A 19,355-nucleotide genomic window follows, 5' to 3' on the forward strand; every position below is an offset into this window, starting at 1 on the left:
GGTTGCCGGAGGCCAATCATTCCAGCATGGGAATATTAGTGCAAGAGTTCCTAAGGGAACTTTTTTATCGGATCATAAAAATATTTGGCACAGAAATGTTATTGATTCCTGTCCAATCAATAAGTATATGCAAGGTTTATTATAAAACTAAATCATATCCCCTTACGTGGGGACCAACATTTTCAGATTTCCGTGCTTACTTGATCACCGGCCACATGCTTGAGCTCCCTGGAACAATATGTTCAGCCTGTGAACACGCTAATCTCTGCCACGGTGATGTGAGGCACTGCTTTACATCCTTCCTCAAAACAATACAATTTCACCACCAATCATAGAGGCACAAGGAACTGCAGATGCTGGTTTACCAAAAAAAAAGGCGCAAAGTATTGGAGTAACTCAGAGAGTCAGGCAGCATCACTGGAACACAAATAAATGATGTTTCTAGTTGGGACCCTTCTTCAGACTGTCATCACAGGCTCTGTGAAAACACATGGTCCTACAATCCTACGGCCACCCTTCCAGGTTGCTGATCAATAGCTGCCATTTGACACCCTTGTCACACTCTATCTGATGGATGAAGGTGAATCCTACCCAGTTATTGAGCAAATTTCAGCTAGTGTTAGATCCTTGCTGAAGCTATCAGTTGGAACCTTGCCAAAATGATAGTTGGCTGTATCTCAAAGTCAGCTTTAATTCTGATTGGAATCAATCCTTTGAAATTACACTTTGCATTTCCATGCTGTGCAGTCCCACGTGGGGCGGCACAGTGGTGCAGCGGAAGAGTTGCTGCCTTACAACAGCAGTGACCCAGCTTTGATCCTGACTATTGGTGCTGTACCTAAGGAGTTTGTACATTCTCCCCGTGACCCGCGTGGGTTTTCTCTGAGTGCTCCGGTTTCCTCCCACATTCCAATGACATACAGGCTTGTATGTTAATTTGGCTTCGGTAAAAATTGTAAATTGTCCTTAGTGTGCAGGATAGTGCTTGTGTATGGGGTTCATTTGTCAGCGGGGCCTTAGGGCTTGTATCTGTGCTGTATCTCTAAATTAAATTAAACTAAACTAAAGTAATTCACGCCGCACATTACATTCACTATATGGAAGAAATGCTTCTTGGAGTTTATCATAGGTGAAATGAAATCTGAAAGCTGCAAGCACCCATCATTATAATTTAACATGGCACCATATTTAAAAGCTGAAAATATTTTGTGGTTGTTTTTGTTTTAAATAAGCAGGTTTATGTTAGCTGGGCTCTATTTGAAATTACAGCTATTGACTTACTTTTAAAAGTAATACACTCAATCAACATCCATATTTCAATGACAACAAAAACTATAGCAACCAGCAACAATGAGGAACAGCACCTCATATTTCACTTAGGCAGCTTACAACCCAGTGGTATGAATATTAACCTCCAACTTCAAGTAACCCTTGCTTTCCCTCTCTCTCCATCTCCCCCCTTCTTCAACCAGTCTGACGGTCCCCTTGATTAAATGTTATCGTTGTCACCTCTCCTAGCTAACAATGGTCTATTCTACATTTACCTTGATCTCCATCCTCTTTGATGCCTCGTTCTCACACCTGACACTGCAATCTCTGTGTCTCCCTCTCCCCTGACTCTCATTATGAAGAAGGGTTTAAAATCAAAACGTCATCCATTCCTTACATCCAGAGATGCTGCCTGTTCCACTGAGTTACTCCAGCATTTTGTGTCGAGCAGCCTAATGCCCCTGTCCCACTTATGAAACCAGAACAGAAACCTCTGGAGACTTTGCGCCCCACCCAAGGTTTCCGTGCGGTTCCCGGAGGTTGCAGATGTTTGCCGGAGGTTGCAGGTAGTGGAAGCAGGTAGGGAGACTGACAAAAACCTCCGGGAACTGCACGGAAACCTTGGGTGGGGTGCAAAGTCTCCAGAGGTTTCCATTCAGGTTTCCTAAGTGGAACAGGGGCTTTACAGCGCAAGAGACACAACTTTGATCTTGACTACGGGTGCTGTCTGTACAGAGTTTGTACATCCTTACTGTGACCGTGTGAGTTCATCGGGTTCTCTTGTTTCCTCCAATTTTCCGATGACATGCTGGTTTGTAGGTTAATTAGCTTCTGTATATTGTCCCTAGTGTGTAGGATAGAACTAGCATATAGGTGAGTGCTGGTCAGTGTAGACTTAATGGGCCGAAAGGCCTGTTTCCCAGTTGTATCACTAAACTAAACTTCCTTGCGTTTACAGACAGCACTCACATTCAGCCCTGTTGACTCATTGATGACTTTAAGCTGAGCCCCCACATTGTCGGCTGCATGACAACTATCATATATTTTATTTGAGCTAGTGGTAGTTTTGTCAAAAGCAATCTTTTTCATACCCCGGCTATTGCAATTCCAAACACAAACCGGTCTGAATATTTCAAATGGTGCAATTGTATGAAACTCATACCTTTCAGTGATTGTTTTTTTCATAATGTTATTGCTCAAAGGGAGTGTCATATCACAGTTAGCAGTGTGAAGGGAATTTTCAGATCACAAGTTTATTCCCCTCAGCAATGCTTACTTCTGTTTGCACTGCTATGGACTGGTTACCTAGTATTACTGATAATTTATTGTATTGTTGATTATTATATATATATTTATTGCATTGTTGAGTTAATGGCCCTGTAACAATTTCATTGTTCTATTCCCAGTGCGTACGGCAATTAAATACTCTTGAGTCTTGACTCTTTGCAGTGGGCATCATGAATGTACCATCCTGCCGTAATTAAACAGGTGGCACTTTGTGGAAGATGAGAGAAGTGGATATAAGCTTAGAATAGTTGACAGTTAGTGAGGGCACCGTATGACCTTGGAACATCACACCCCGGATATCGAATGTCAAGTGACAGAACTGAAATGCATTGAGTGGCGAGTCAAACATTGGGTGAGTCTAGGACAATCTAAGCCATAGCCTCAGAATAAAATGGCGTACCTTTAGAAAGGAGATGGGTTGGAATTTCTTTAATCAGAGGGTGGTAAATCCGTGGAGTTCATTGCCACAGAATGCTGTGGAGGCCAAGTCAACAGATATTTTTAAGGTGGAGATTGATAGATTCTTGATTCAGGGGTTATGGGGAGAAGACAGGAGAATGAGATTGTGAGGGAAAGGTAGTTCAGCCATGACTGAATGGTGCAGTAGATTTGGTGGGTCGAATGGCCTAATTCTGCTCCTAAAACTTACGAACATATTCAAGCCAGTCATTCCCGTGTGTCAGAGGAGGACCAATAGTGATGACAATCTGCTGCTGCATTCAGGATTCAAAGGAAGTTGCTTTGGCAACTCAATTTCCTTTAAGTATTTTCCTCCAGTGACATCTTCAATAGCTTTTTATATAAACTTTGATGATCAATAAAGGGCCAGGGAGTATAGATGGACTTACAAATTCAGACCTCCAAGCAGCATATTCAGAGGAACACTTAGTGTGTACGAATTCTACTCTCAAACATTTGAATTATGCAGGTAAAACTCCAAACTTCTTCGAGGTTTAAGCTTTACTTAAACTTTTAACGTCAATTCTTAAATATTTAACCTTAAGTACATTATTTTAACTTCACAAAATGCGGACTAATTTTGCAAATTTTTAGTCCATTTTAAAATTTGTCCCAGACTAAAATATTCTGTAATTCTGGTTGCAGCTATGAAATATCCCATTATTAAAAACATAAACATTTTTTTTTTCTGGACTGGCTTCTAAGCATTTCCAGTTTCCCAAACAGTACATCAAATGCTTTTCACATTACACTCAGGTCTTTATCAAATATGAAGTTTAATTTAATTCTGGTGTCTGTAAGTCTCCCAAGAATTACTCCCTCCTTTCTGCCAGGGGTCCTCACCTTACACCTACCTAGTTAGGACCATATGCAGTACATCTTTTTCAGATCTTTCAGAGGAAGACTCAGTGAAATCCAATACTACACACACTGCCTCTAATCCGATGGTGGTCTGATCTAGCGTGTTCTGCTCAAGCTGCCAGGCAGCTGTATTACAACCCTGACTTTACAGAGACCTCTCAAACTTGAATAAAAGATGCAAGCTGCAAAAGGCAACAACCGTTTCATTGAATACGCTTCTATTTTCTAACCTCTTGCACTCTTTGGTGTTGTTCTTCCTCTTGATCTTTGGCATTATCACTCTTCATTTTTCTTTGCGACCACATCCTCAGTTTATTCTCTTGAGATGTGTTCAGCTTTCTATCTCCATTCTTCACTGATAATTATCAGCTCGGAAAGTTGATCAAAAACATCTTATCCTGGTTTTCATTAGGCCCATTCAATAAGCAATTTTCAAGAAGGGAAACAAAGGAATTGCATTAATTGCAATGAAAAATCATCCAGTTGGTTAGACAGATTGTACTCTTGAATTTCTTTCATAACTTTGCCATCTTTAGATGCGGAACAGACAAACAAGCAAATGTTAAGTGTTGTGATTCCAACAAAGGTTGAGTTTAGTTTAGAAATACAGTGGGGAAACAGGCCCTTTGGTCCACCAAAGCCCCTCTGAGCAGCAACCCTCGTACATTAACACTATCCTACACACAAGGGACAATTTACAATCTTTACCAAAGCCATTTAACCTACAAATCTGTACATCTTTGGAGTGTGAGAGGAAACTGGAGCACCCGAATAAAACACCCACCTTAATGGGGAGAATGTATAAACCGTGCATAAATTACCTGTAGTCCAACCTGGATCTCTGGCATTGTAAGGCAGCAACTACCACTGCGTCACAGTGCCACCCTCAAACACACATCCTATTGAATATCACTATTTGGCACTCAGAATGTTTTCCCAGCCTGAAATATCAAATACTAGAGGGCTTAGATTTAAGGTGAGAGGGAAAACATTTAAAGGAGATGTGCGCAGCAAGTTTTTTACACAGAGGGAGGCGAGTACCTGGAATGCACTGCCGGGTGGGGGTAGATATGATAGTGGCATTTAAATGACCTTTTGGATAGGCATAGGCAAGGATAGGACAGGTTTGGGGAGATAAAAACCAAACACAGGCAGGTGGGACTAGTGTAGCTGGGACATGATGGCCAATGTGGGCAAGTTGGGCTGAAGAGCCTGTTTCCACACTGTATCACTCCATGACTCCATGACTCTATAGGGATATGCAGGGAATGGAGGGATATGGATCATGTAAGATAATAATCAGAGTTGATCTTGATATCATGTTCGGCCCAGACATTGTGTGCTGAAGCTCACCTGCTATACTATTCTATGTTTTATATTCTATGTTCCATGGCCTTGCCCAGAGGCCCGAGGAGATGGTCTAGGAATAGAAACAAAATACAGTATCCAGTGAACAGGAAGTAGCAAATTAGCCATTACATGGTGACACTAATGTGCCATCAGTTCAATTTTCCAAACTGATCATTTTACCCAAAAGCCATATTTAAACAAAGGACACAAGTGCTGGAGTAGCTCAGTGGGTCAGGCAGCATCTCTGGAGAATATGGATGGGCGACTTTTCAGGGTGGAACCCGCCATCAGAGTCTGACGAAAGGTCCTGATTCAAAACTTCATCTATTCATGTTCTTTAGAGACAAAGGCTTTAAGACTTTTGCCTTCCATCACATTGAGGAGGTGCCTGGTGAACTCACTGTGGTGGATGCTAAATTTGTGTTTATTGTGTGTTTTTGTTATTTTTATTATATGTATGACTGCAAGGCACGAAATTTTGTTCAGACCAAAAGGTCTGAATGACAATAAAGGGTACTTTGACTTTGTCTGACCCGCTGAGATACTCCAGCACTTTGTGTCCTTTTATGTAAACCAGCATCCGCAGTACATTGTTTCTACAGCCTTTTAGTAATAATGAATTTAACATAATTACAGAAGTTTGACATACTGACTTTCTAATTGTTATTGATCTCTGCGTGTGTTTTCCTGCATGCAAAGGCTTTGCACTCTTGATAAAGTCTTTTCCATTACAATTCTCTGAACCCCCATTTCTGATTGAAATCCTGTTGCCTCAGCAGACTTGTCATTTCACACCTGACCACAATTGGCTCAAAATCTATTCCATAAAGTTTTTCACTGAAAATATTTGCTCCGTCCGATCTCCAGATGCTGACGATTCAAAAATCATTTGAAAAACTATCCATATTGTGCAAAATGTTAGGTTTGTCCACTGAATTCCTTTGATGCCAATTAATTTTTGAGGGCTCCAGTCACTGAATAGTCCAGGAGTGGATTTCATATTTTTACCCAGCACTGTAACGTAGTAAACCAAGTCCCAAAACGTACAGTGTTTCTAATTTTCTAGGAAGCTGCTATACCTGCCAGCTGTCCTGACCAAGTATTTCTTCCATTGCTCATGACTACTTGTGTAAAATAAGATAAGCAAGAAAATATACTTCAAGATGTTTATTAGTATAGTTCAAATGACTGTTTTCTTTCAAGCAAAAGAGCCCGAGGGTGCCTTTATGAGAAAGGTCTGTATAAAATTGCTGGGGTCTGTTCTGAGCAGACTTCTGGGATGTGGATGAACCGTAGACAGCAGCCGCCTCCAAAACAGTAAGTAAATAACTTGCTTTTTTTTTTCTAATTTCAATAAAGCCAAGACGACCAGGATTCTTCCTTCAGCCTGATCAGTTCAAATGTGTATTGGTTTGACCCTAACAGATCAACCACGTAGATTTTGTTTTAAACTCTACATACCTAGTGAAGTAATTTTGAATCTAGTTATATGTGTAGCATAAAATGTTACAACACATACTGTAACTCTGCACTCCTCAGGTCTAGAGACTTTCATTGTGGAAGTGTGTGAACACTTTTTCGAACAAGAATCATTACAGAAAGAATATTCTACGCTAGCTCATAATTGTGATATTTTTTCTTCAAAGCTCAAACAAAAGATGATGTGGAAGCAAAACTTCTGTTTCCCCATTACTTCTGTTTCTTTGAAACTTCTGTTTCCCTTTATCCTGTATCTGTACTCTGTGGACGGCTCGATTGTAAGCACGTATAGTCTTTCCACCATCTGGTTTGCATGCAATGAAAGCTTTTCACTGTACCTCGGTACACGCGATAATAAACTCAGCTCAACTAAATTAAATAACGTTACTTCATTCACTTTTCAGCAGCAAGGTAGGCTCATCCATTTTAAACAATGATTGTGTGTTTACTGAAAATAAGGATAATTTGTCCATATATTTCTTTTCATGCAACCACTTCCCGCAGATGGGATTTGTCTTCCTTCAGTGTGCAGAATGTATGTATTGCCATGAAAAGAATATTCCCCATCAAAACTGGGTGTGCTAGATGGTGTCTTGGTGCATTCATGCTGTGAAGTTCAATACTTCCTGACTTCCATGTGGAAGAAAATAGGCAAGGACCTGGTGGGCCATGTTGTATGACTCTGGGGGTTCTACTCATCTCCCATGAGATTTTGTCCCATTGATGTCAAAATGTTAAAGACTTTACAGCAGGACAACCTAAAAAAATCAAGATACTCAGGCAAAAGCATCACTGTAGATAGGTGCAAAGTACTGGAATAACTCCTTGGGTCAGACAGCATCTCTGGAGACAAAGGATGGGTGATGTTTCAGATCGCAACCCTTCTTCAGTCTGTGTCAAAGGACCATGTGGTCTACTATTCTCTTAATTCCTTTTTTGTACATTATATGATGAAATATAAATGAATATACTTTGGAGAAATTAACACAAGATATCTACTCCAAAATACACACTGTATGTGTTTGGTAAAAATGTTTGTAGGTATTTGAGCTGAACAGAATCTTTGCAAAAGATTGATCACAAAATGATGAAGTTGTAAACAAATTAGAATTTCATCAATAGGTATATACTGTATATAGAAATGTGATTGCACGTTTATTTAGTCTGGTAAATGGGCTCCACGTATTATACACATATCCATTTGTTTGACCTGAAAAATGTTGTAAAACTGCGTAAATACAGCAAGCAAATCTAGATTCAGCAGTTAAACCTCTACCTGGAGTGATTTGTAGCATTGTAGAGCCATTGAACTCTACAGCACAGAACAAGGTCCTCTGGTCCACCACACCCATGCTGGCACTTTTGTTTATATAATCTAATCTGTTTTCCCACATTAGCTGCACATTTTCTATGACTTGCCTATTTAAGTGTCTGCTGAAATGTGACTCCACAACCTTCTCTGGAAGTGCATTTAAGATATCAACAATGTAAAATAGCATTCCCCCCCAGATCATTTTTAAAACTAATTTCTCTCTTCTTAAGCTTTTTCCTTCATAGAAAATAGGTGCAGGAGTCGGCCATTCGGCCCCTCAAGCATTCAATATGATCATGGCTGATCATCCAAAATCAATACCCCGTTTCAGCCTTTTCCCCATATCCCTTGATTTCCTTAGTCCTTAGAGCTAAATCTAGCTCTCTCTTGAAAACATCCAGTGAATTGGCCTCCACTGCCTTCGTTGGTAGAGAATTCCACAGATGTTTCTGATTTCCGATTCATGTTTCTGATTTCCGTACCGTGGGAAAAAGATTGATCTAACTATATATATGCCTCATAATTTTATATACCTATCAAAACACCCCTCAGCCTCCTCCGTTCCAAGGAAAACAACCCAGCCCAGTGTAAGAGTCCAGAATGTGAGTGTGAAAGAGGTGAGTGTGAATGTGAAAGCCACGGGAGAGAAGCTGTTCATAAGCCTGGATTTCAGAGCTTTTAGTCTCTTTCTGCTTCTCCCAGAAAGTAGAAGGGAGAAATGGGAGTGGCGAAAGACGATTCTTCCAGCCTTCCTGATACAACACACCGTGAAGGTGGACTAGATTGTCCTAAGCATTGTCCTAATGACATCTTAAGCATTGGATGAGGCAAACTAAAGATTGCAAAAGATTGCAAAACAAGTCTGACTAAGGATGTGAAAGAAACATCAATGTTATTTCAGAAGATACAATGAACCGCAGATGCTGGTTTACAAGAAAAAGTCACAAAGTGCAGGGTCCCTTTAGTATCTGCTGTGGGGGTATGTTATTTAGTGAGTGATGCCGAAAGGTGAAGGTTGCACCTTAATGCCTCAGTTTGGTTGTTGTGGAAACGTTTGCTTCACACGATGTCTTTAGTGGCACATGCCGGACAAATACCAAAGGAATTCACACACAAATGCCTCGACCAATTTCCCAATGGACAGATTTTGACATGGAAATAAACACACACACATCCTGGCTCTGAGAAAATCATTTTTGTATATTTTGCATGTAAAAAGTGGACACAAATGGTTTTAATTTCTAGGCAACATAATACAAATACAATGATTGATGGTTATTCATTAAGCCGCAGCCTAGCTTTGGGTGTTTTTATTTCAGGAAAGATATCAATGCCTCCAAGAAGATAAAGTGTAGACGTTCACTCAGAGGGCTTTATTTGAGTGGAAAATCGAAAGAAACTAAGACTTTTAAATTAAAATAAAGAAGGAAAAATGCAACGTTCAGAACTAAAGCAGTCTTTTTCAACTGCATAAATTTCGAAAATAAATTTCTGAAAGTTAATTAATCAATAACAAGAAAATCATAGTCATAGTTTTACACCATGGAAACAGGCCCTTCAACCCAACTTTCCCACACCGACCAACATGCCCCATCTACACTAGTCCCACTTGCTTGCATTTGGCCCATATCGCTCCAAACCTGTCCCATCCATGTACCTGGCTAAATGTTTCTTAAACGTTGTGATAGTTCCTGCCTCAACTAACTCCTCCGGCAGGTTGTTGCATACACCCACCACTCTTTGAGTGAAAAAGTTACCCCTCAGGTTCCTATTCAATCTTTCCCGTCTCACCTTAAACCCACATCCTCTGGTTCTCAATTCTCCAACTCTGGGCAAGAGACTCTGTCCATCTACCCGATCTATTCCTCTCATGAATTTGGATACCTCTATAAGATCACCCCTCATCCTCCTGTGCTCCAATGAAAGTATTGACCAATGGTCTCCACCAGAAAAGGAGAGTTGAAGTGAACGTTTTGACACAGGTTTAGTAGTACAGGTCCTCACCAGGTTACAAAGGCACGATTCATGGATCATCCATATATGCAAGTGAATGATTGGGAAACCGATGGGATGAATGAGGATAGATTTGCCCGCTGCTACAGGGTTACAGGCATCTTTTGCCAGGTAGGAACAGGACATTTCTGAGCTTCTATCCCCCCCCCCCATTCCTCATCCCCCACCCTCCACTGAGCACCAATAATGGGGGTGAGCTAACCCAAGCAGAGCCAGGAGCGCTGAGCAGCCTCAGTCATACATTCACTCACTGAGTTGGTGAGGCAAGCTGACAGTCGCTCTTCCCGCTCCTGCTCGCTCTCCCCTCACAGCTCCTTCTATTCATTTCCAACTTCAATTCAGGTTACGGGCAGTTCTCAGGAGCCGAGCCTTGTCATAACCTAGAGACTTCCCGTACATAAGGTCATAAGTGATAGGAGTAGAATTAGGCATTTGGCCCATAAAGTCCACACCATTCATTCGTGGCTGATCTATCTCTCTCTCCCTCCCTCCAACCCCATTCTCTTGCCTTCTACCCATAACCTCGCTCACCTGTAATCATCAGAAATCTATCTATCTCTGCCTTAAAACTATCCACTGACTTGGCCTCGACAGCCTTTTGTGGCAAGGATTTCTGCACTGGCAGATCAATATGACAGGAGGATCCATCAATGCTTTCAAAATATAAAATAGAAAAGGGTACGGAGAAAGGGTTTAAGTGTTTATTTCAGGAAAAGTGATCTCCCTTCTTATTGCAAATTTTAAAGATGCTTGAAGGCAGCATTAAAAGTAAGCTGGGAGTGTGGACTGCGTTGACTCCCAGTCTAATTATGAGGACTTGGTATGACTGCAGCCTGAAATTATGAACCACACTCAACTTTTATATTTAACATTATTACGTCTTCCTAATTCTCATCTAAAAAAAATAATCTGCTGCTGATCCTATAATTTAAAATCTGCTGTAATTTAGAGGACTTCACATCAACTTTACAAAAGTGACTCAAAATTCATAAGCTGAGATTTTCAAATATTGTAACAGATCCACAAGCAAGGACCACCCCAGATATTAACTTTTTAATTTTATGGTTTCACTATAATATTTTACCTGAAAAAAGGTGGAACTCTACATAACATCTCAATGGACTCAATCATGTTTAACCAAGCCAGTATGTGGGAATAGCCTTCCTTTGTTGTGTCTCTGCAGCCCATTTAATTCTTGTAACAAGGTGTTTATTGTTCAACATAAAACATTTATTTTAACCACCCACTATAAATTTTCCTGCTAAAATTGGTTGACCTGAAGAAACCTGTAATATGCCTCTTGCTTTAGCTCTCCCTTCCTCTCCCCCTCTCTGGTGCTTTGAGGCAGCTGTTTGAAAGATTTAAACCCCATTTAATTCTAGCAGTAAAGCAGGCTTCGCCAGGACAGCAAGACCACTCTCAGCTGTTCCTAATGTGTTTGGCTTCTGCAGAAATCAATATAGTTGCTTTGCCATATTGCTATTATATTACCAGATTGAGCCACAATCAAGCATATTTCTCGGATTGGCTTATTAGCAGCTGTTCATGGGTCTACCAGCTGACATCACAATCTGTTTACTGCAAGGAGACTTTTCACAGGAACCTCCAGGGACTAAGGATCACCATGAGCAACACCATTAGAATCTTTTATAAGTGGCAGTGAGACCCACAGGGACTAGGAGCACTAATATCACAATAAGGCTTATTTTCAAAAAAGCATATTTCTAATCATCAATATTAAATCTGAGAGTTTGAACCTTATGCCTCTTTTGTGGGCACGAGAATTGGTGAGCGGCGTATATTTTCTACCCATTTATGGCGTTACCTCTTTTTTATAATCCTAGAAATAGGCGCTGTGCTATTTTAAGGTTAACACCGGATCAGTGAAGCTTTTTAGGAGAATTCGCGCCTGCCTTAAAACCTTTGATATTCTTGTTTCTGAATGTATGCACAAATTGTGTGATCTCCAGCTGAATAAAGCTAGGCGATATATGTGGCAGGGTTGATTACAGTTAAACTGTGGTTAAACGGGTGGTATTGGAGGCTAAATACAGTAGCATAGGGGCTTCAGAAATATTTGACTGTTGTTCCCAGTATTCATGTGTTTAAGATCTGGTTGTTTATTCTGTTACTGTTTGAGGGGAGGGAATTTTTTTTGCGCAAGTTAGGTGATGTTTTTCTATAAGTACAGTGGTGACTGTACCTCACTGACTGTAAAATACTTCCAGTTCCTGAGGCCATGTAAGGCCATTGGACATTGCACACAGAATACCAGCCTGCCAACTACTTGCCATATCTTATATCATGCTCATTAAACTTTGCTTAGCATACAGGTAGAAAAACATATTCTGTAGGACCTGAATTATAATTTTGGTGCATTTCACCAGATTAGTCACTGTTCTTGAGTGGGAAGGAATAATGGATCATTGTATAAAAGGAGCAGACTCCTGCACACTGGACTGTCAGCAACATTGCCTTAGGATACTGACCTGGCTGGGTTGTTTACTTTGATCCCACTTGACCTGGATCAACTAACTCCATTCATGCGATTCAATACTAAAGAGCCTACAAGCTTAACTAAGATTTAGGAATCAACCAGAGCATAACTATATGGTCATAAACAGGTGGTTGACTGCATGGCACAATGGGTGGCAAATAGTCTTCTAACTAGTGAGGATTGTACGTCTTTGGAAGAGTCTGCCTCAGACCGTGCTCATTAAATGTGTAAATTCAAGGTGGAAATGGACAGACGTGAACAAGATGGGGACATGATGTTGATCAGGTGGAAAAGTGAACAGAAGCACAAATCTTATTCAGTATCAAATAAGGCACAATGGGCCTTGTAGTCTTCTCCTGCCTCTAACTCCTATACTATTATGTTGCACCTGAGAATTGGCAGCAAGACGTACATGTTCAATACTGCAATATTCACTCTAGTGCATCCAGAGAAATATGTTAACTCCAGCGATGCCTGTGGCAGACATATCTCTCTCTCTCTCTCTCTCTCTCTCTCTCTCTCTCTCTCGCACAGCAAGTTAGTTAAAAAACGCAATTTAGGCCGGTAACTGAACAAATCTTAGATGACCATCTTCAACATTGTTTCAACTCAGAATCATAGAAACATAAAAACATGGAAAGTAGGTGCAGGAGGAGGCCATTTGGCCCTTCGAGCCTGCACCGCCATTCATTGTGATCATGGCAGATCATCCACAATCAGTAACCCGTGCCGTCCTTCTCCCCATATCCCTTGATTCCGCTAGCCCCCGGAGCTCTATCTAACTCTCTTTTAAATTCATCCAGTGAATTGACCTCCACTGCCTTCTGTGGCAGAGAATTCCACAAATTCATAACACTCTGGGTGCTTTTTTCTCATCTCAGTTTTAAATGGCCTCTCCTTTATTCTTAAACTGTGGCCCCTGGTTCTGGACTCCCCCAACATTGGGAACATTTTTCCTCCATATAGCTTATCCAGTCCTTTTATAATTTTATATGTTTCTATAAGAACCCCATTCATCATCCTAAATTCCAGTGAATACAAACAGTCTTTCCAATCTTTCCTCATTTGACACCATCGCGGCGATTAACCTCGTGAACCCACGCTGCACTGCCTCAATAGCAAGGATGTCATTCCTCAAATTAGGAGACCAAAACTGCACATAATACTCCAGATGTGGTCTTACCAGGGCCCTGTACAGCTACAGAAGGACCTCTTTACTCCTCTACTCAAATCCTCTTATTTTGAAGGACAACATGCATTTAGCTTTCTTGATTGTACCTGCATGTTTACTTTCAGTGACTGGGGTGCAAGGACACCCAGGTCTCATTGCACTTCCCTTTTTCCTAATCTGACACCATTGAGATAATAATCTGCCTCCTTGTTCTTGCTGCCAAAGTGGATAACTTCACATGTATCTTATACTGCATCTGCCGTGCATCTGCCCACTCACTCAACCTGTCCAAGTCACCCTGCAACCTTTTAGCATCCTCTTCGCAGTTCACACTACCACCCAGCTTTGTGTCATCTGCAAATTTGCTTGTGTTACTTTTAATCCCATCAAGTAAATCATTAATATTTATTGTAAATAGTTGCGGCCCCAACACAGAGTCTTGCGGCACTCCATTCTCACATGGGCCCGTTTATTCCTACTCTTTGTTTCCCTTCTGCCAATCAATTCTCTAGCCATGTCAATACCCTACCCCCAATACTATGTGCTCTAATTTTGCCCACTAATCTCCTGTGTGGGACATTATCAAAGGCTTTCTGAAAGTCCAGATACACTACATCCCCTGGCTCTCCTTCATCCATTTTACTTGTCACATCCTCAAAAAATTCCAGAAGATTAGTCAAGCAGGATTTCCCCTTTCATAAATCCATGCTGACTTGGACCAATCCTTTTCCTGCTATCCAAATGCCCAATTATTACTTCTTTAATAATTGACCAGCATCTTCCCCACCACCGATGTCAGGCTAACTGGTCTATAATTCCCCGTTTTCTCTCTCGCTCATTTCTTGAAAAATGGGATAACATTAGCTACCCCCCGATCCACAGAAACTGATCCTGAATCTATAGAACATTGGAGCATGATCACCAATGCATCCACGATTTCTAGAGCCACCCCCTTGAGTAGTGCCCTGACCATCAGGCCCTGGGGATGTATCAGCCTTCAGTCCCACCTGTTTCTGCCTTCAAGGGACCCACATTTATCTTTACTAATCTTTTACTCTTAACATACCTAAAGAAGCTTTTACTATCCTTCTTTATATTCTTGGCCAGCATACCCTTGTACTTCATCTTTTCACCCCGTATTGTTACCTTCTGTTGTCCTTTGAAAGTTTCCCAATCCTCTTTGCTATGTTATACAGCTTTTCTTTTAGTTTGATTCCATCCATAACTTCCCTTGTCAGCCACGGTTGCCTCTTACTCCCTTTAGAATCTTCCTTCCTTTTTGGAATGAAATGATCCTGCATCTTCTGGATTATGCCCAGAAATTCCTGTTCCACCCTCATTCCTGCTGGGATCCTTTTCAAGTCAACCTTGGCCAGCTCCTCTCTCATGCCTTCATAGTCCCCTTTGTTCAACTGAACAAAGTTCATCATCCTCGTTACTGACATGTACTTCCAATCCTATCATTGATCATAGATCTCTCTGCATCTTCTCCTCAATTTGATTGATCGATTGATTGATCAATGGATCAATGGATTGATCGATTGGTTGAAAGATACAGCCAACCATCGATCACCCGTTCATGTTAGTTCTATGTTATCCCACTTTTGCGTCCACTCCTTACATACAAGGGGGAATTTACAGAGGCCATTTAGCTTACAACCCCACACGTTTGGGATGTGGGAGGAAGCTGGAGCACCCAGGCGAAACTCATGCAGTCCGGGGTAAAATTTTCAAACTCCACGCAGACAGCACCTGAGGTCAGTTATTGAACCCTGATCTCTCATGCTGTGAGGCTGCAATTCTATCAATGTGCCACTGGGCCGCCCTTGGCTGCTATTGAGAGCAAAGTTATGGAATCTACATCAGACCGTTACATACTCTGAGACTCCAGATGAGCTGTTTTGTAATTCTATATTTTCAAAGAGAAAAAGTGTATCATGAGGCCGTTTGGCCCACCATGCTTCTGTCAATGATAGTAATCTTCAGCTAAAGTTCCTTCAATTTCCTTCCCCTTTTCCCCCATATGTTTTGTCTACATTGCTTCTAGTTGATCACCAACATCTCCTGATCCTGTGCCTAAATAGGCATCGCATTGAAAATGCACATTGACTGAGCGTCTTCTGAGCCAAACAATTCTACACATGCAAAACACTCAATTTGTAATGATAAGGTGGCCACTGCCACAACAGTCACCTGCAGTAAAGCAGTCACATTCTCACAGCTTTCTGCAAGGAAATATTTCTCCCAATGCCCAGCAAAGGTTTGCAATAACTCTGAATCAATGAGTCTTGTTAGTAATTTCCCAACCATGATACATACTGTTTTTCTATTTTTTAGAATTTTATAAATTTCTACTGGAAATCCATTTAGTCTACAGTGAAGGATAGTTTCATTTTTCAAGATTTGGCTGCACATTGAACCCGATTACAAGCTTTGACTGTCAATGGATTTCAAAGCTCACGTTGGCTTCAAGTGATTTTTATTTACTCTTGCCTCGCACAGCAAATTCAGCTGCCAGCACACAAGCAACGGGTGAGACACTCAGTACTTGGATCGCCTTGTCCATTTACTATAGTCATGCAGCTGTCCATTTTTCCTGGAATGTTACAATTTACGGAGTTTGAGGATCACCCCAACTTGAGGTTCATATCACTCAATTATGGAAGTACAGTAGAATGCTCAGCTGCTCCTATCTCTGCACACTAAGCATGAACCTGAATTTTGACTCCATTCCTTCTTCACGTATATCCAAAAGTAAAGAAAAATCTATTAGTTCAAAAGCTTTTTCAGATTTGTTTTGATTTCTAAAATTCTCAAAGGGCTGATACTTGGTAACATTCCATAAGATGGAAATGAATGGGTCACGCTGTGGGAGAAGGCAATGTTAGTTGATGGAAATCTCAAGCTGCCCATTCTTGTCTATTCAACTCAATTGGACCCTATTAATCAACCCTTTACAATGATCTTTTGTAATAGACAATGTAATTAAATAGGTTTACTCAAATGCATTCAGGTCAAGTTGTGACATAAAATGATAGAATGTACACTAGGCAATATTTGCAGTGGCAAAATGTTAAACTGTTCAGCACATTTGGCTGGCTTTGCCCTAGGTTGGAACATATCCAGTAATAAAACATTAAAGGATAATTGCTATTCGAAATACATCCAGCATAATGTAACATAAAATATAAAATAAGCCCAACAAGCTATTTTTAGGTTACGTCGAGCAATCCTTGTTCAATACATACCAGGGCCCCATCCCCGACCTCTACCTCCGCTACATCGACGACTGCTTTGGTGCCACCTCCTGCACCCGCACAAAACTGACTGACTTCATCCACTTCACCACTAACTTCCATCCGGCACTCAAATACACCTGGACCATTTCCGACACTTCCCTACCATTCCTTGACCTCACTATCTCCATTGCAGGTGATAGACTTCTGACCGACATACACTATAAACCCACTGACTCCCATGGCTATCTGGACTACACTTCTTCCCACCCTGCTTCCTGTAAGGACTCCATCCCCTACTCCCAATTCCTCCGTCTACGCCGCATCTGCTCCACGGATGAGGCGTTCCACACCAGGACATCTGAAATGTCCTCATTATTCAGGGAACGGGGGTTCCCCTCCTCCACCATAAATGAGGCTCGCACCAGGGTCTCTTCCATACCCCGCAACACTGCTCTCTCTCCCCATCCCCGCACTCGCAACAAGGGCCGAGTCCCCCTAGTCCTCACCTTTCACCCCACCAGCCGTCACATACAAAAAGTAATCCTCCGTCAGTTTCGCCACCTCCAACGTGACCCCACCACTCGCCACATCTTCCCATCTCCCCCCATATCTGCCTTCCGCAAAGACCGCTCCCTCCATAACTCCCTTGTCAATTCTTCCCTTCCCTCTCGGTCCACCCCCTCCCCGGGCACTTTCCCTTGCAACCGCAAGAGATGCAACACTTGTCCCTTTACCTCCCCCCTTGACTCCGTTCAAGGACCCAAGCAATCGTTCCAGGTGCGACAGAGGTTTACCTGCATCTCTTCCAACCTCATCTATTGTGTCCGCTGCTCTGGATGTCAGCAGATCTATATCGGTGAGACCAAGCGGAGGTTGGGCGATCGTTTTGCCGAACACCTCCGCTCGGTCCGCAATAACCAAGCTGACCTCCCGGTGGCTCAGCACTTCAACTCCCCCTCCCACTCCGTCTCCGACCTCTCTGTCCTGGGTCTCCTCCATGGCCACAGTGAGCAGCACACCGGAAATTGGAGGAACAGCACCTCATATTCCGTTTGGGGAGTCTGCACCCCAGGGGCATGAACATCGAATTCTCCCAATTTTGTTAGTCCTTGCTGTCTCCTCCCCTTCCTCAGCCCCCCTGCTGTCTCCTCCCATCCCCCAGCCTTCGGGCTCCTCCTCCTTTTCCCTTTCTTGTCCCCACCCACCCCCGCCCCCGATCAGTCTGAAGAAGGGTTTCGGCCCGAAACGTTGCCTATTTCCTTCGCTCCATAGATGCTGCTGCACCCGCTGAGTTTCTCCAGCTTTTTTGTGTAACCTTCGATTCTCCAGCATCTGCAGTTCCCTCTTAAACATAAGCTATTTTTTTCTCCTTTTGGTTTGATATTTTAAGGTCACTATCTTGTCTCCTAATTAGCTCTAATGTTTCTTGATTCATCTTACCATCTATTCCTGCTATGTTCATATTTTTCCAACATTTCTGAACATTAATTGGTGTTCAAATTGAGCAAGAGATTGGTAGCGAAGTAAACTGACTAATATTACTTCAGGGTTGGTAAAATGTAACTTGAAATTGAATCGATTAGGGCCTCTTTATTTGTGGGCAAATCATGCTTTAAAACAATTCATCACTGGGCAGATTATGTTAGTGATCATTTCCAGGTGAAATGTCAATCATCAGTAAATTAGACCAGTTCTATCTCCCTTCACATTAGCACACCTTACTAGAATCAGGCTGACACCAAAATACAGCAATATTGGCTTTACCAATATACATTAGAGATAAAAAGTGCAATTTATGATATCTTTCACACAATCACAAAAACTCATGAAGTAGTGTTTAAGAAGGAACTGCAGATGCTGGAAAATCGAAGGTAGATAAAAATGCTGGACAAACTCAGCAGGTGAGGCAGCATCTATGGAGCAAAGGAAATAGGCAACGTTTTGGGTCGAAACCCTTCTTCAGGCTGATACTCATCAAGTATGACACAAAGCTGGGTGGCAGTGTGAACTGTGAGGAGCATGCTATGAGAATGCAGGGTGACTTGGACAGGTTGGGGGAATGGGCAGATGCATGGCAGATGAAGTTTAATGCGGATAAATGTGAGGTTATCCACTTCTATCCTCCAGCAAAAACAGGAAGGCAGATTACTATCTAAATGGCGTCAAGTTGGGAAAAGGGGAAGTACAACGGGATCTGGGGGTCCTTGTTCATCATTCTATGAAAGTAAGCATGCAGGTACAGCAGGCAGTGAAGAAAGCTAATGGCATGTTGGCCTTTATAACAAGAGGAATCGAATATAGGAGCAAAGAGGTCCTTCTGCAGTTGTGCAGAGCCCTAGTGAGACCACACCTGGAGTATTGTGTGGAGTTTTGGTCCCCTAATTTGAGGAAAGACATTTTTGCTATTGAGGGAGTGCA

Source organism: Leucoraja erinacea, chromosome 8 (genome assembly GCF_028641065.1).
Source record: "Leucoraja erinacea ecotype New England chromosome 8, Leri_hhj_1, whole genome shotgun sequence".
Lineage (NCBI taxonomy): Eukaryota > Metazoa > Chordata > Chondrichthyes > Rajiformes > Rajidae > Leucoraja > Leucoraja erinaceus.